The sequence below is a fragment of the Chlorocebus sabaeus genome, chromosome 6, assembly GCF_047675955.1.
Source record: "Chlorocebus sabaeus isolate Y175 chromosome 6, mChlSab1.0.hap1, whole genome shotgun sequence".
NCBI classification, from domain to species: domain Eukaryota; kingdom Metazoa; phylum Chordata; class Mammalia; order Primates; family Cercopithecidae; genus Chlorocebus; species Chlorocebus sabaeus.
The window spans coordinates 7,487,703-7,502,001 of record NC_132909.1 but is presented as its reverse complement, the minus strand read 5'-3'; the positions used below and the strand labels follow the sequence as shown (position 1 = coordinate 7,502,001).

General features: G+C 46.7%; 1 long non-coding RNA gene across 1 annotated transcript; it reads left to right on the top strand.

Annotated features, from left to right (window-relative positions):
• The first annotated feature begins 2,094 nt into the window (after window positions 1–2,094).
• LOC140711959 (uncharacterized) lies at window positions 2,095–8,927 on the top strand. Its single transcript, XR_012093301.1, has 3 exons — window positions 2,095–2,143; window positions 2,281–2,420; window positions 8,695–8,927. It is a non-coding gene; the product is annotated as an uncharacterized lncRNA (long non-coding RNA).
• The last annotated feature ends 5,372 nt before the right edge of the window (window positions 8,928–14,299 follow it).

Genomic DNA, 14,299 nt, shown 5'->3' with positions numbered 1-14,299 from the left:
ACCAGCCTTTAAGATTTCCCCGGTCTCTCCCGTCTTAAAGAGGAACCACACCATCATGCCCTGCTCTGACACATCTCCCTGCAGCGACCACCCGCTTCTCTTGTTCTTCTCAGCAAAACTTCACAAAAGCTACCTCTCCTTCTTCATGTCCTAGTTCCTCTCCAAACACCAGCTGGGCTTCTGCCTCCCACCCCCGACCAAGCTGTCCCTGTCCAAGGCCACCAATGGCCTCGGCACTGCACATTCAATGGCCACTTCTCTACCCTCATCCCACTCTTCCACTTGGCAGCACTGGCCACAGAATCTCCTGGAAACCAATGTCTTTTCATGGCTTCAATGACTTCAAACCCTCCTCACTCTCCTCCTCTTTCACCTGGCTGGGCCTTCTAGGACTCGTCTGCCAGTTCCCCTCCTTTGCTTGCCCCCTAAGTGTGGGAGGAAAGCCACTGGACCCCAGCCCTCTTTGTGCTCTGTTCTCTACCCCTAGCTGACCCAGTTGTGTGACTTTAAACCCAGACAACCAGGCCGGGCGTAGTGGCTCAGGTCTGTAATCTCAGCACTTTGGGAGGCTGAGGCAGGCGGATCACTTGAGGTCAGGAGTTCGAGACCAGCCTGACCAACATGGTGAAACCGTCTCTACTAAAAATACAAAAATTAGCCAGGTGTAGTGGTGGGCACCTGTAATCTCAGCTACTCGGGAGGCTGAGGTGGGAGGATCACTTGAACCCGGGAGGTGGAGGTTGCAGTGAGCCAAGATCGAACCACTGCACTCCAGCCTGGGTGACAGAGCGAGACCCTGTCTCAAAAAAAAAACAAAACAAAATAAACAAACAAAAAATTCAGGCAGCCGATGACTCCCCAGTATGGGTGTCCTACTCTGAACTCTGTGCCAAGCTCCTCCTGCAGGTATACAAATGGCTCCTTGACAGCTCTTCTTTTTTTTTTTTTTTTTTTTTGAGATGGAGTCTCGCTCTGTCGCCCAGGCTGGAGTGCAGTGGCACGATCTCGGCTCACTGCAAGCTCCGCCTCCCGGGTTCAAGCCATTCTCTTTTCTTTCTTTTCTTTCCTTCCTTCCTTCCTTCCTTCCTTCCTTCCTTCCTTCCTTCCTTCCTTCCTTCCTTCCTTCCTTCCTGTCTCTCTCTCTCTCTCTCTTTCTTTCTGACAGAGTCTCCCTCTGTTGCTCAGGCTGGAGTGTAGTGGCGTGATCTTGGCTCACTGCAACCTCTCCCTCCCAGGTTCAAGCAATTCTTGTGTCACAGCCTCCTGAGTAGCTGGGATTACAGGCGCCCACCACCACGCCAGGTTAATGTTTGTATTTTTAGTAGAGAAGGGATTTTATCATGTTGGCCAGGCTGGTCTCGAACTCCTGACCTCAATTGATCTGCCCTCCTCAGCCTCCCAGAATGCTGTGATTACAGGCATGAGCCATCATGCCCAGCCTGAAATTTTCTTCACTTGTTTCCTTACTACTCACTCTCTTCCCTCACTTGAGGGCAAACTCCATGAGAACAAAGACCTGGTCTATTTTCAGTGATGACTACATTCCCAGTGTCTGGAAAATGCCAGGAGAACTGAGTATTTTCATGGAATTTGTGGAATATTATGTACAATCCATGCAGGCTGCTCTGCACTTTAAATACCTTTCTTGAAACAGAATCATCCCCCCCCATAACACAACATTAATTGTTCTCGTTGGTCTACTGTGCATGAGATAAGTGCTTGGGTTACTTCTGACCCCACCAACAATCCTGCAAGGAAGGTGCTATTAATATCCTCCTCTCCACTTTATAGAGAAGACTCAAGTGCAAAGAGCTGAGGTGCTTACGCAAGACCACCGCACAGGAACGAAGCATCAGAGTGTGGAATCGAGACCCGTTCTACTGCACTCTGGAGCACATGTTCTTTCTACTCTGCCATAATGTTTGGGACAAAATTGAATCATGAGGTTTTTTTTTTTTTTTCCCCCATTACAAATGTAACACATCGGGAGCTCCTGCGTACGGCTGGGATGAGTCACTGGAACCAGACGTGCCCTCCTGCGAAAAACAACTGTGAAACTGGACAAAATATAGGAGGGCCACTGTTTCCAGGCATTGAACCGTGGAAAGAGGACTGCGATCCTTGAGAGGAGACGATGGTGAAGGTGAGCCCATGTATTGGCCCAGGTTCCTCACTGGGAACACTGTGCCTACCATGGCACAGAGATAAGGGGCTAAAACGGTGCAGTTGTTTTTCATGTTTTCTCTTATCTTCTTTCTATTCTCTTCTTTTTTTTTTTAGACCGTGTCTTGCTGTTGCCCAGGCTGGAGTGCAATGGTGCGATCTCGGCTCAATGCAGCCTCCACCTCCCGGGTTCAAGCGGTTCTCCTGCCTCAGCCTCCCGAGTAGCTGGGATTACAGGCACGTGCCATCACACCCAGGTAATTTCTGTATTTTTAGTAGACACAGGGTTTTGCTATGTTGCCAAAGCTGAGACAGGCAGGCCTCAAGGGATCTGCCTGTCTCAGCTTCCCAAAGTGGTGGGATTACAGGAGTGAGCCACCGCGCCTGGCCCAGAGCAGTCTTACTGAGCTGAGGAGGCAGAGAGAGAGAGCTGTGGGGGCTGCTGACGAGGCTGGAATTTGCAGGACGGGGCAGTGGGGAAGAGGGAACTACGTGAGGTGGGCCCCCAGAAGGCTGTGAGGAGTTCACCATAGGTCCTTGGCTAACGACTGGACAGTGTTTGCAGAGGACAAGACTCCATGAGTCCCAGTTGGGAATAGCTGCTACAAAGATGAGAGATGAGCAGAAATAAAAGCCGTCATGCAGTGCTAGGAGATGCTGAGTCTCCCGCCCAATCAGAGTGGGGGGGCCTCGCTAAGCTTCCCAGCATTCATTTGAAAGCTCAGGAAGGCCATGCTTTAGGAGTAAGGCCCATACCCTATAGTAAGGGCCATGCTCCAGGACTAGGAAGAGAAGTGAAATGGACCCATCCTAACAGTGAGTCAAAACCAAGCCTGGGCTGGGCGTGGTGGCTCACGCCTATAATCCCAGCTCTTTGGGAGGCTGAGGCGGGTTGATTGCTTGAGGCTAGGAGTTCAAGACCAGCCTGGGCAACATGGTGAAACACCGTCTCTACACAAAATATAAAAATAGCCGGGTTTGGTGGCAAGGGTCTGTGGTCCCAGCTACTCTGGAGGCTGAGGTGAGAAGACTGCTTGAGCTCAGGAAGCAGAGGTTGCAGTGAGCCGACATCACATCACTGCATCCAGCCTGGGCAACAGAGTGAGACTGTCTCAAAAAAAAAACAAAAACAAAACAAAAACAAAACAAACAAACAAACAAAAAACAATCAAACCCCAAGCCCGATAGGACCCAAAATATCTTCCAGTAATTGCCTTTCAGAACAAAACTCAACACTTTTCCTTCCTTCCTTTCTTTCTTTCTCTCTGTCTCTTTCTTTTTCTTTCTTTCTTTCTTTCTTTCTTTCTTTCTTTCTTTCTTTCTTTCTTTCTTTCTTTCTTTCTTTCTCTCTCTCTCTCTCTCTCTTTCTTTCTTTCTTTCTTTCTTTTTCTCTCTTTCTTTCTCTCTTTCTTTCTTTTTTGAGACAGAGTCTTGTTCTGTTGCCCAGGCTGGAGTGCAATGGCTTGATCTCGGCTTACTGCAACCTCCGGGTTCAAGTGATTCTCCTGCCTCAGCCTCTTGAGTAGTTGGGATTACAGGCGCCCGCCACCACGCCCAGCTAATTTTTATATTTTTAGTAGAGACGTCCCAGCTTCGCCATGTTGGCCAGTCTGGTCTTGAACTCCTGACCTCAGGTGATCTGCCCGTCCCGGCCTCCCAAAGTGCTGGGATTACAGGCGTGAGCCACCACACCCAGCCCAAAACTCAACACTTTTCAAAGGAAGACAACATCATTCAGGGTCCCTACTATGTGCCATCCATAATGTTCAACATTCAGCTAGAAAACATGAAACCTGCAAAAACAAACAAACAAACAAACAAACGAAACAGAAAAATGTGTCCTAAACAAAAGCAAAAAAAAAAAAAAGCAAAAAAAGAAGAAGCCAATAGAAACAGGCCTAAAGGTAACCCAGATATTGGAATTGAGAGCCAAGAACTTTACAACAGCGATTACAAATATGGTCAGCGACTTAAAGGAAAATATGCACAGGGAGTGAGAGATGGAAAATCTCAGCGGAGTTACAGAAACTATGAAAAGAATTAGAGGTCAAGCAATCCATCACCTCGGCCTTCCAAAGTGCTGGGATTATAGGCATGAGCCATCATGCCCAGAGACCAGCCTGGCAAACAGGCAAAACCCAGTCTCTACTAAAAATACAAAAATTACCCAGGTGTGGTAGCACATACCTGTAGTCCCAGCTACTCGGGAGGCTGAGGCAGAATTGCTTGAACCCAGGAGGCAGAGGTTGCAGTGAGCCGAGATCATGCCACTGCACTCCAGTCTGGGCGACAGATCCAAGACCCTGTCTCAAAAACAAAAACAAACAAATAAACAAACAAACAAAGAATCAGAGGGATGGCCAGGTGCGGTGGCTTATGCCTATAATCTCAACACTTTAGAAGGCCGACGTGGGCAGATCACTTGAGATAAAGAGTTTGAGACCAGCCTGGCTAACATGGTGAAACCCCACCTCTCCAACAAATACAAAAATTAGCCAGGTGTGGTGGCACGTGCCTGTGGTCCCAGCTACTTGAGAGGCTGAGGCCAGAGAATCGCTGGAACCTGGGAGGTGGAGGTTGCAGTGAGCCAAGATCATGCCACTATACTCCAGTCGGGGTGACAGAGAGAGAATCTGTCTCAAAAAATAAATAAATAAATAAATAAAATAAAATAAATAATAAAAAGCAGAGAGAAATTCCAGACGTCACACAAACTCTTTCAGAAAACAGAAGAGGAAGAAACACTTCCAAAATCATTTCACAAGGCAGCATAATCCTGATATCAAAAGCTGACATTACAAGAAAAGAAAATTACAGACCAATATCCCTTATGAACACAGATGGAAAAGCCCTTAATAAAATACTGGAAAATCAAAATAGTAATATATGAAAAGGTTAATACATCGTAAGCAAGTGGGACTTAGACCAGGAAAGCAAGATTTGTTTAACATTCAAAAAGCAGTGAATATACTTTAGCACATAACACAATAAAGGGAAAAAGTCATATGATTATCTCAATAGATGCAGAAAAAAACTTTAAAACTATCTTTATTCAAGACAACAACATATATGTAAAAAAAGGCCTTAGGAACTTACAAAACAACTTCTAGAACAAACGTGAATTTAGCTATTTTGAAAAATAAAAGGTCAATATAAAATTTTTTAATTATATTTTTATATACTGATGCAAAATGAAATTTTGCAAAATTTTGCACTCAAAATAGTAGAAAACATACAAAATGCATAGGAATAACTTTAGCAAAAGATGTGCAAGACTTCTTTTTTTGTTGTTCTTTTGAGATGGAGTCTCACTCTGTCACCCAGGCTGGAATGCAGTGGCACAATCTTGGCTCACTGCAACCTCCTCCTCCCATGTTTAAGCGATTCTTCTGCCTCAGCCTCCCAAGTGGCTAGAATTACAGGCACTGATCACCATGCCCAGCTAATGTTTGTATTTTTAGTAGAGACAGGGTTTCACCACGTTGGCCAGGCTGGTCTTGAACATCTGACCTCAGGTGATCTGCCCGCCTCAGCCTTCCAAAGTGCTGGGATTACAGGGATCTTGAATAGTAAAAAACAATCTTGAAAAAGAAAAGCAAAGTTGGAGGATTCAAACTATCTGATTTCAAACTTACCATAAAGCTGCAGTAACCAAGACAGTGTGGTATCCGCGTAAGAACAGACAATTAAGAGCAAAACAGAGGCTGGCACAATGGCTCATGCCTGTAATCCCAACACTTTGGAAGGCCAAGGCAGGAAGATCCCTTGAGCCCAGAAGTTTGAGACAAGACTAGGCAGCATAGCGAGAGTCTGTCTCTACAAAAATTTAGCCAGGTGTGGTGGTGTGTGCCTGTAGTCCCAGTTACTTGGGAGGCTGAGGTCGGGGGATTGCTTGAGCCTGGGAGGTTGAGGCTGCTGTCAGCCATGATTGCATCATTGCGCTCCAGCCTGGGCCACAGAGGAGACCCTGCTCCCGCGGCCCACAAAAAAGAATAGAATAGAATAGAGAATTCTTATATAGACCCATGTTTATTATCAAATGATTTTTAACACAGAAGTCAGAGCAATTCATGATGAATGAGGGGATCCATTACCTCATTGTCTGGATATGGTGACCTGGTGAGTCTCAGTTCTTTAATACTTTTTTTTTGAGAGGCCTGAAGGTAGTTTCCCGAGGAAGGAATTCAGATAAAACAAATGTAAGGGTCAAGCTTTACGACCAGAACGGTCAATTTCTCTGTTTATCCAAAAGACATCCGTGGGACTAGTGGGTGGGTTTCAAATAGACAAACAAATTGTGGTCTAATAATGGAAGAGAATACATAAAAGCAAGTAAAGCAACGAACTACTGACTTAAGCAACAACCTGGATGAATACCACAGTATTATTAAGAAAATGAAGGCTGGGCTCGGTGGCTCATACCTGTAATCCCAGCATTTCGGGGGGCTGAGGCAGGCAGATCACCTGAGGTCGGGAATTCGAGACCAGCCTGACCAACATGGTGAAACCCTGTCTCTACTAAAAATGGAAAAATTAGCCAGGAGTGATGGCGCATGCCTGTAGTCCCAGCCACTCAGGAGGCTGAGGCAGGAGAATTGCTTGGACCCGGGAGGCAGAGGTTGCAGTGAGCTGAGATCTCACCACTGCACTCTAGCCTGGGCAAAAGAGTAAGACTCCATCTCAAAAAATAAAAAAGAAAATGAAAAGACAAGCAACAGGTTGCTAAAAATATTCACATTACATGTACAATTCTCCCTCAGCATTCATGGGGGAATGTTTCTAGGACCCTCTTGGATAAGGAAATCTGTGGATGCTCAAGTCCCTTATGTAAAAAGGTGTAGTATTTGCATAACCCACCTACATCCTCCTGTATTTCAGGCCATCTCTACATTATTTGTAATACCTAGTAAATTGTAAATACTCTGTAAATAGTTGTTACACCATATTGCTTTAAAAAATCTGTTATTTTTAATCGTATTACTATTATTATTTTAAACATTTTCTTTTCTTTCTTTCTTTCTTTCTTTCTTTTTTTTTTTTTTTTTTTGAGACAGGGTCTTGCTGTGTCATCCAGGCTGGAGTATAGTGGTGTGAGCTCAGCTCACTGCAACCTCTGCCTCCCATGCTCAAGTGATTCTCCTGCCTCAGCCTCCTGAGTAGCTGGGACTGCAGGTGCCTGCCACCACAACCGGCTAATTTTTTTTTTTTTTTTTTTGAGACAGAGTTTTGCTCTTGTTGCCCAGCCTGGAGTGCAATGGCGCAATCTTGACTCACCACAACTTCCGCCTCCTAGGTTCTCCTACCTCACCCTCCTGAGTAGCTGGGATTACAGGCATGTGCCACCATACCTGACTAATTTTTTGTATTTTTAGTAGAGACAGGGTTTCTCCATGTTGGTCAGGCTGGTCTTGAACTCCCATCCTCAAGTGATCCACCCGCCTCAGCCTCCCAAAGTGTTGGGATTACAGGCGTTGATTCACCTCACCCAGTCAATTTTTGTATTTTTTATAGAGATGGGTTTTCACCACGTTGTCTGGGCTGTTTCCAGACATTTTCAGTACATTGTTGGCTGAATTTGTGGAACCCATGGACACAGAGGGCTGACTGTATTTGACAAAGGAATCAAATGCAAAAAATATAAAGAACTTCTACAGATCAACAACAGAAAAGACGAGCAACCTGATAAATGAGCAAAAGATTTAAACAAGGGTCAGGTGCCTGGTCAACTTGGTGAAACTCCATCTTTACTAAAATACAAAAATTAGCTGGGTGTGATGGCACGTGCCTGTATCCCAGGTACTCGAGAGGCTAGCCAAGATCACCCCATTGCACTCCAGCCTAGGTGACAAGAGCAAAACTCTGTCTAAAAAAAAAAAGGCCAGACGTGGTGGCTCATGCCTGTAATCTCAGCACTTTCGGAGGCCGAGGTGGGCAGATCACGAGGTCCGGAGATTGAGACCATCCTGGCTAACATGGTGAAACCCCGTCTCTACTAAAAATACAAAAAATTAGCTGAGCATAGTGGCAAGCACCTGTAGTCCCAGCTACTCGGGAGGCTGAGGCAGGAGAATGGTGTGAACCTGGGAGGTGGAGCTTGCAGTGAGCCAAGATTGCACCACTGCACTCTAACCTAGGTGACAGAGCAAGACTCCATCTCAAAAAAAAAAAAAAAAAAAAAAAGATTTAAACAGAAACTACACAAAAAAGTGAAAGGACTTCTTATTTTTTTGAGACAGGGTCTTGCTCTGTTGCCCAGGCTAGAGTGCAATGGCATGATCATGGCTCGCTGCAGCCTTGACCTCCCAGGCTCAAGCCAGTCTCCCACCTCAGCCTCCCAAGTAGCTGGGACTACAAGCACATACCACCACACCCAGCTCATTTTTTGTAGAGACAGGGTCTCACCATGTTGCCCGGGTTGGTCTCAAACTCCTGGGCTCAAGCAATCCTCCGCCTCAGCTTCCCAAAGTTCTGGGATTATAGGTGTAAGCCAGCATGCCTGGCCCACTTTTTCAAAATGCATGGTTATATTAGTTTTCTATAGCTGCTATGGCAACCCCAGGCTCCACCAGCAGATGAGCAGACAAGCAGGTGAACAGAAGAGCAGAAGAGCAGCACGGCAGAGGAGGAGAGAATAGAAGGAGCATCTGAACTTTGGGAGGAGTTTGGCTGGGGATGGTTGGAGAGGACGTTGGCTGAGGGACAGCTGAACTCCAGGGGAGTTCCCACTCCATCCCCTTTCCAGTTCCACATCCATCCCACTGAGAGCCACCTCCACCACTCAGTAAAACCCTTACATTCACCATCCTTCAAGCTTGTGTGTGACGTGATTCTGTGACCGGCACCTGACAAGAACCCGGGTACCAAGAGGGCACTGAGCTGGTTAACACTTAAGCCGTCTGCAGATGGCAGAAGTATAAGGACACTGTAGCATGCCCACTGGGGCTTTGGGGGTCACAGGCACCCGCCCCTAGAAGTTACCATGGGGCTGGAGCCCAAAAAGTGCTTGCCCTCGATCCTGCACCTGCCCATCTGCATAAGGGGTTTGAGTGCGCGGTAGCTGAACAGTCAAGCCACAGTGCTGTTGCGTGTCCTGTGAGGTTGGGAGTGTGGGAGTGGTCGAGGAATGTTTCTGTTTCCCTTGCATGGCCATGCCGCTTTCTCTGACTCTGATCTCCCCCCCTCCCTCTCAGTATTCTGGTCCCTGTGATTCCATTGGGGCCACCGTGACAATTCAGGGTATCTTCCCCATTTCAAGATTCTTGACTTAGTCATACCTGCAAAGTCCCTTCTGCCATGTTAAGATAATACATTGATCGGTCCCAGGAATCAGGACTTGAGCATTTTTATTCTGTCTGCTGCAATGATCACGAGAGAACAGGCGGAAAACAGAGACAGGCAGAAAGAGTTCCATACCCTCACCTTCCAAATACAGTCCCCCCTTAAGAGTCTATGGAGTCTTTAACATCTAAATTCATACTTCATAAAATGTCTGCAGTCTGCTTTTGTTCACTGAACATTACCTTATCAGCATTTTCATGCTCGTACATATATTCTTTAACGTGTCATTTTAAATGGCTGTGTAATATTCTGTTGGGTGGATACAGCATGGTTAATTTAACCATTCCTTTCTAGTTGGATACTCTGGTAATTTTATTTTTCAAAAACTAAGCCTGGCATGGTGGCTCATGCCTGTAATCCCAGAACTCTGGGAGGCTGAGGCGGGTGGATCTCTTGAGCTCAGGAGTTTGAGGCCAGTCTGGCTAACATGGTAAAGCCCCGTCTCCACTAAAAATACAAAAATTAGCCAGGTTTGGTGGTGCGTGCCTATAATCCCAGCTACTTAGGAAGCTGAGGTAGGAGAATCGCTTAAACCCGGGAGGTGGAGGTTGCGGGGAGCTGAGATGGCACCACTGCACTGCAGCCTGGGTGACAGAGCAAGACTCTGTCCAAAAAAGAAATAAAAATAAAAAATAAAAATAAAGGCCGAGCACAGTGGCTCACACCTGTAATCCCAGCACTTTGGGAGGCTGAGGTGGGCAGATCACCTGAGGTCAGGAGTTCAAGACCAGCCTGGCCAACATGGCGAAACCCCGTTTCTACTAAAAATACAAACAGTAGCTGAGTGTGGTGGCGTGCACCTGTAATCCCAGCTACTCAGGAGGCTGAGGCAGGAGAATCACTTGAAACTGGGAGGCAGAGATTGCAGTGAGCCAAGATCACACCACTGCACTCCAGCCTGGGTGACAAGAGGGAGACTCCATCTCAAAAAATAAATGATAAATAAAAATAAATAAATAAAAACTATGATAAATAATATCATGACGAACGTCTTTGTTTGTAAGCCTCTGACTTTCAGGTGAATTCCCAGGCATGGGATATTTTCAGGGCGTGGGCATTGTTCCTATATTTGACACCTTCCATCAAATTGCTTTCCAAAATGGTGGTAGCAATTTACCTTCTGACAACTGAGTATCAGCATGGATGTCTGTTTGGCTGCACTCTCTAGCATTCGGTAGAACCTTAAAACATTTGTTGCTCATTTGATGGGCAGAGGAAGGAATCACTGAGCTGTTTTAATGCTATGCCTTTGGGCTTTATAAAAGGAACTAAATGAAACAGTTAATGTGAAAATTGCTTTAGCTTCTGCAGAAAAGTTTTGTTAATGACCCAGCAATTCAACTCATAGGAACTTATATGCAGGAAATCATCAGAGAGGTAGACAAAAATATACACATAGAGATGTATCTCATAGAGTCATTTATTATAGCCAAATCTGAAAACAACTTAAGTGTCAAAAATTAATGGAGTACGTCTGATATGGGGATGCTGCCTTACCTGCAGCCTGTTTTCATTTCACTCCTACCTTAATTTTTTATTTTGTTTATTATTTTATTTTTTATTTTTAGAGACAGAGTCTTGCTCTGTTGCCCAGGCTGGAGTGCAGTGGCACAATCTCAGCTCATTGCAACCTCTGCCTCCCAGGTTCAAGCGAGTCTCCTGCCTCAGCCTCCCGAGTAGCTGGGATTACAGGCCTGTACCACCACACCCGGCTAATTTGTGTATTTTTAGTAGAGATGGGGTTTTGCCATGTTAGCCAGACTGGTCTCGAACTCCTGACCTCAGATGATTTGCCCGACTCAGCCTCTCAAAGTACTGGGATTACAGGCGTGCGCTGCTGTGCTTGGCCCTGCCTTATTTTATTATTATTTTATTTATTTATTTATTTATTTATTTATTTATTTATTTGAGACAGAGTCTCACTCTGTCGCCCAGGCTGGAGTGCAGTGGCACAATCTCAGCTCACTGCAATTTCCACCTCCTGGGTTCAAGAGATCCTCCCACCTCAGCCTCCTAAGTAGCTGGGGCTACAGGGGCCTGCCACCATGCCCAGCTATGTTTGTATTTTTTTGTACAGATGGAGTTTTGTTATGTTGCCCTGGCTGATCTCAAACTCTTGGGCTCAAGCCCCCTGGGCTCAAGTTATTCACCCGCCTTGGCCTCCCAACGTACTGGGATTACAGGTGCAAGCCACTACTTCTGGCCACTCCTGCCTTATTGACTAATAATTTTACTATTATTATTGAGACAGAGTCTCTGTCACCCAGGCTAGAGTGCAGCAGTGCAATCTTAGCTCACTGCAACCTCTGCTTCCTTGGTTCAAGTGATTCTCTTGCCTTAGTCTCCCATGTAGCTGGGATTACAGGTACCCACCACCATACCCAGCTAATTTTTGTATTTTTTGTAGAGACAGGGTTTCACCGTGTTGCCCAGGCTGGTCTCGAACTCCTGGGTTCAAGTGATCTGCCCATCTCAGCCTCCCAAAATGCTGGGATGACAGGCGTGAGCCACCACGCCTAGCCACTCCTGACTTATTGACTAATAATTTTATTATTTTTATTTTTTTGAGCCAGAGTGACCTGTAATTTTAGCACTTGGGAAAGCCGGGGCAGGAGGGTAGCTTGAGCCCAGGAGTTTGAAACCAGCCTGGGAAACATAGGGAGACCCCCATCTCTGCAAAGTGTCAGAAAAATTAGGCAGGCATGGTGATACGTGTCTGCTCAGGTGGCTGAGGTGGAGGACCTCTTATACCCGGGAGGTCGAGGCTGCAATGAGCTGTGATCACATCACTGCACTCCAGCCTGGGCAACAGAGTGAGATCCTGTCTCAAAAAAAAAAAAAAAAAAAAAAAAAAATGTCACCGGGAGTGGCAGGTTCTTCCACCTGGTACTTTCCCTCTACTTCATCTACTTCATGCTGCATTTTGGCTGACAGTAGCCTTTGGGAAGGGAGAGGAAATCAATATATATTTCCCCCATAGGACTGGCAAAATCCAAGTTAACTGGTGTATTAAGCATTGATGAGATGGACCGGGATGGTGCCTCACTCCTGTAATCCCAGCACTTTGGGAGGCCGAGGTGGGCGCTTGTAATCCCAGCTACTTGGGAGGTTGAGGCAGAAGAATCACTTGAATCTGGGAGGCGGAGGTTGTGGTGAGCCGAGATCGCACCTCTGCACTCCAGCCTGGGCAAAAGAGAGAAAAAGAGAAAGGCTCGGCCGGGCGCGGTGGCTCAAGCCTGTAATCCCAGCACTTTGGGAGGCCGAGATGGGCGGATCACAGGTCAAGAGATTGAGACCATCCTGGCTAACACGGTGAAACCCCGTCTCTACTAAAAAATACAAAAACTAGCCCTGCGAGGTGGCGGGCGCCTGTAGTCCCAGCTACTCGGGAGGCTGAGGCAGGAGAATGGCGTAAACCCGGGAGGCGGAGCTTGCAGTGAGCTGAGATCCAGCCACTGCACTCCAGCCTGGGCGACAGAGCGAGACTCCGTCTCAAAAAAAAAAAAAAAAAAAAAGAGAAAGGCTCAGCTTCAAAAAACAAAAACAAACAAAAAAACATTGATAAGAATGTAGGGAAGCAGGTCCCCTGTCCCATTACCAGCAGAAAGAAAATCAGGCCGGGTGCGGTGGCTCACGCCTGTAATTCCAGAATTTTGGGAGGCTGAGGCGGGAAGATCACCTGAGGTCAGGAGTTCAAGACCAGCCTGGTCAACATGGCAAAACCCCGTCTCTCCTAAAAATACCAAATTAGCTGGGTGTGGTGGCGGGTGCCTGTATTCCCAGCTACTCTGGGAGGCTGAAGCACAAGAAGCACTTGAACCTGGGGGGCAGAGGCTGCAGTGAGTCAAGATTGTGCCATTGCACTCCAGCCTGGGTGACAGAGTGAGACCTTGTCACAAACACACCCACAAAAAGTGAAAATCAGTGTCTACCGATGGCCCCACACCCTTGCCATGACCTCGCCGCGTGTGGAGGGTGCCTCCTTGCCCTTTAACTCTGCACAGTTGACTTGACTTGCTTTGGCCAATGGCATGTGGGTGCACGCACCAGCGTCTGAGTCTAGGCCTTCAGAAGCTTTGCATCTGCCTCTCGTCCGCTTGTGCCCCCACCATCACCATGAGAAACTCTCCCTGGCAGCCGACCTTCCCTCAGCCCGGGCCCTGGAATGAGACGCTTGGAGTCAGTCAGACCCGCAGCTTCAAGCAGAGCAACCCTCGAAAAGTCTGGCTAGGCTGGGCGCAGTGGCTCACACCTCTAATCCCAGCACTTTGGGAGGCCGAGGCAGGTGGAGGCACTTGAGGTCAGGAGTTCAAAACCAGCCTAGCCAACATATAGTGAAACCCTGTCTCTACTAAAAATACAAAAATTAACCAGGCATGGTGGTGCATGCCTGTAGTCCCTGCTACTTGGGAAGCCGAGGCAGGAGAATCACCTGAACCCAGGAGGCAGAGGCTGCAGTGGTCCGAGGTTGTGCCATTGCACTCCAGCCTGGGCGACAGAGAGAGACTCTGCCTCAAGACAAAACAAAACAAAAAACAAATAAACAAAAGAAACAGAGAAGCCTGGCTAGATCAAGAACACATGAAGTTGCTGAGTTTTTGTTATTTATTATGTAGAAATACTTGACAGTTCCAGGAATTGTTTATTAAAATTAAAATGAATACATTCATATAACTTGATAATTCTAACTCTCCTTATTAGACATGTCTCCAAGGAAACTCGTGTAAAGATGTTCATAGCAACATTGTTTATGAGAGCAAAGAAACCAAGAATAACCCAAATGTCCAGCAATAGGAGA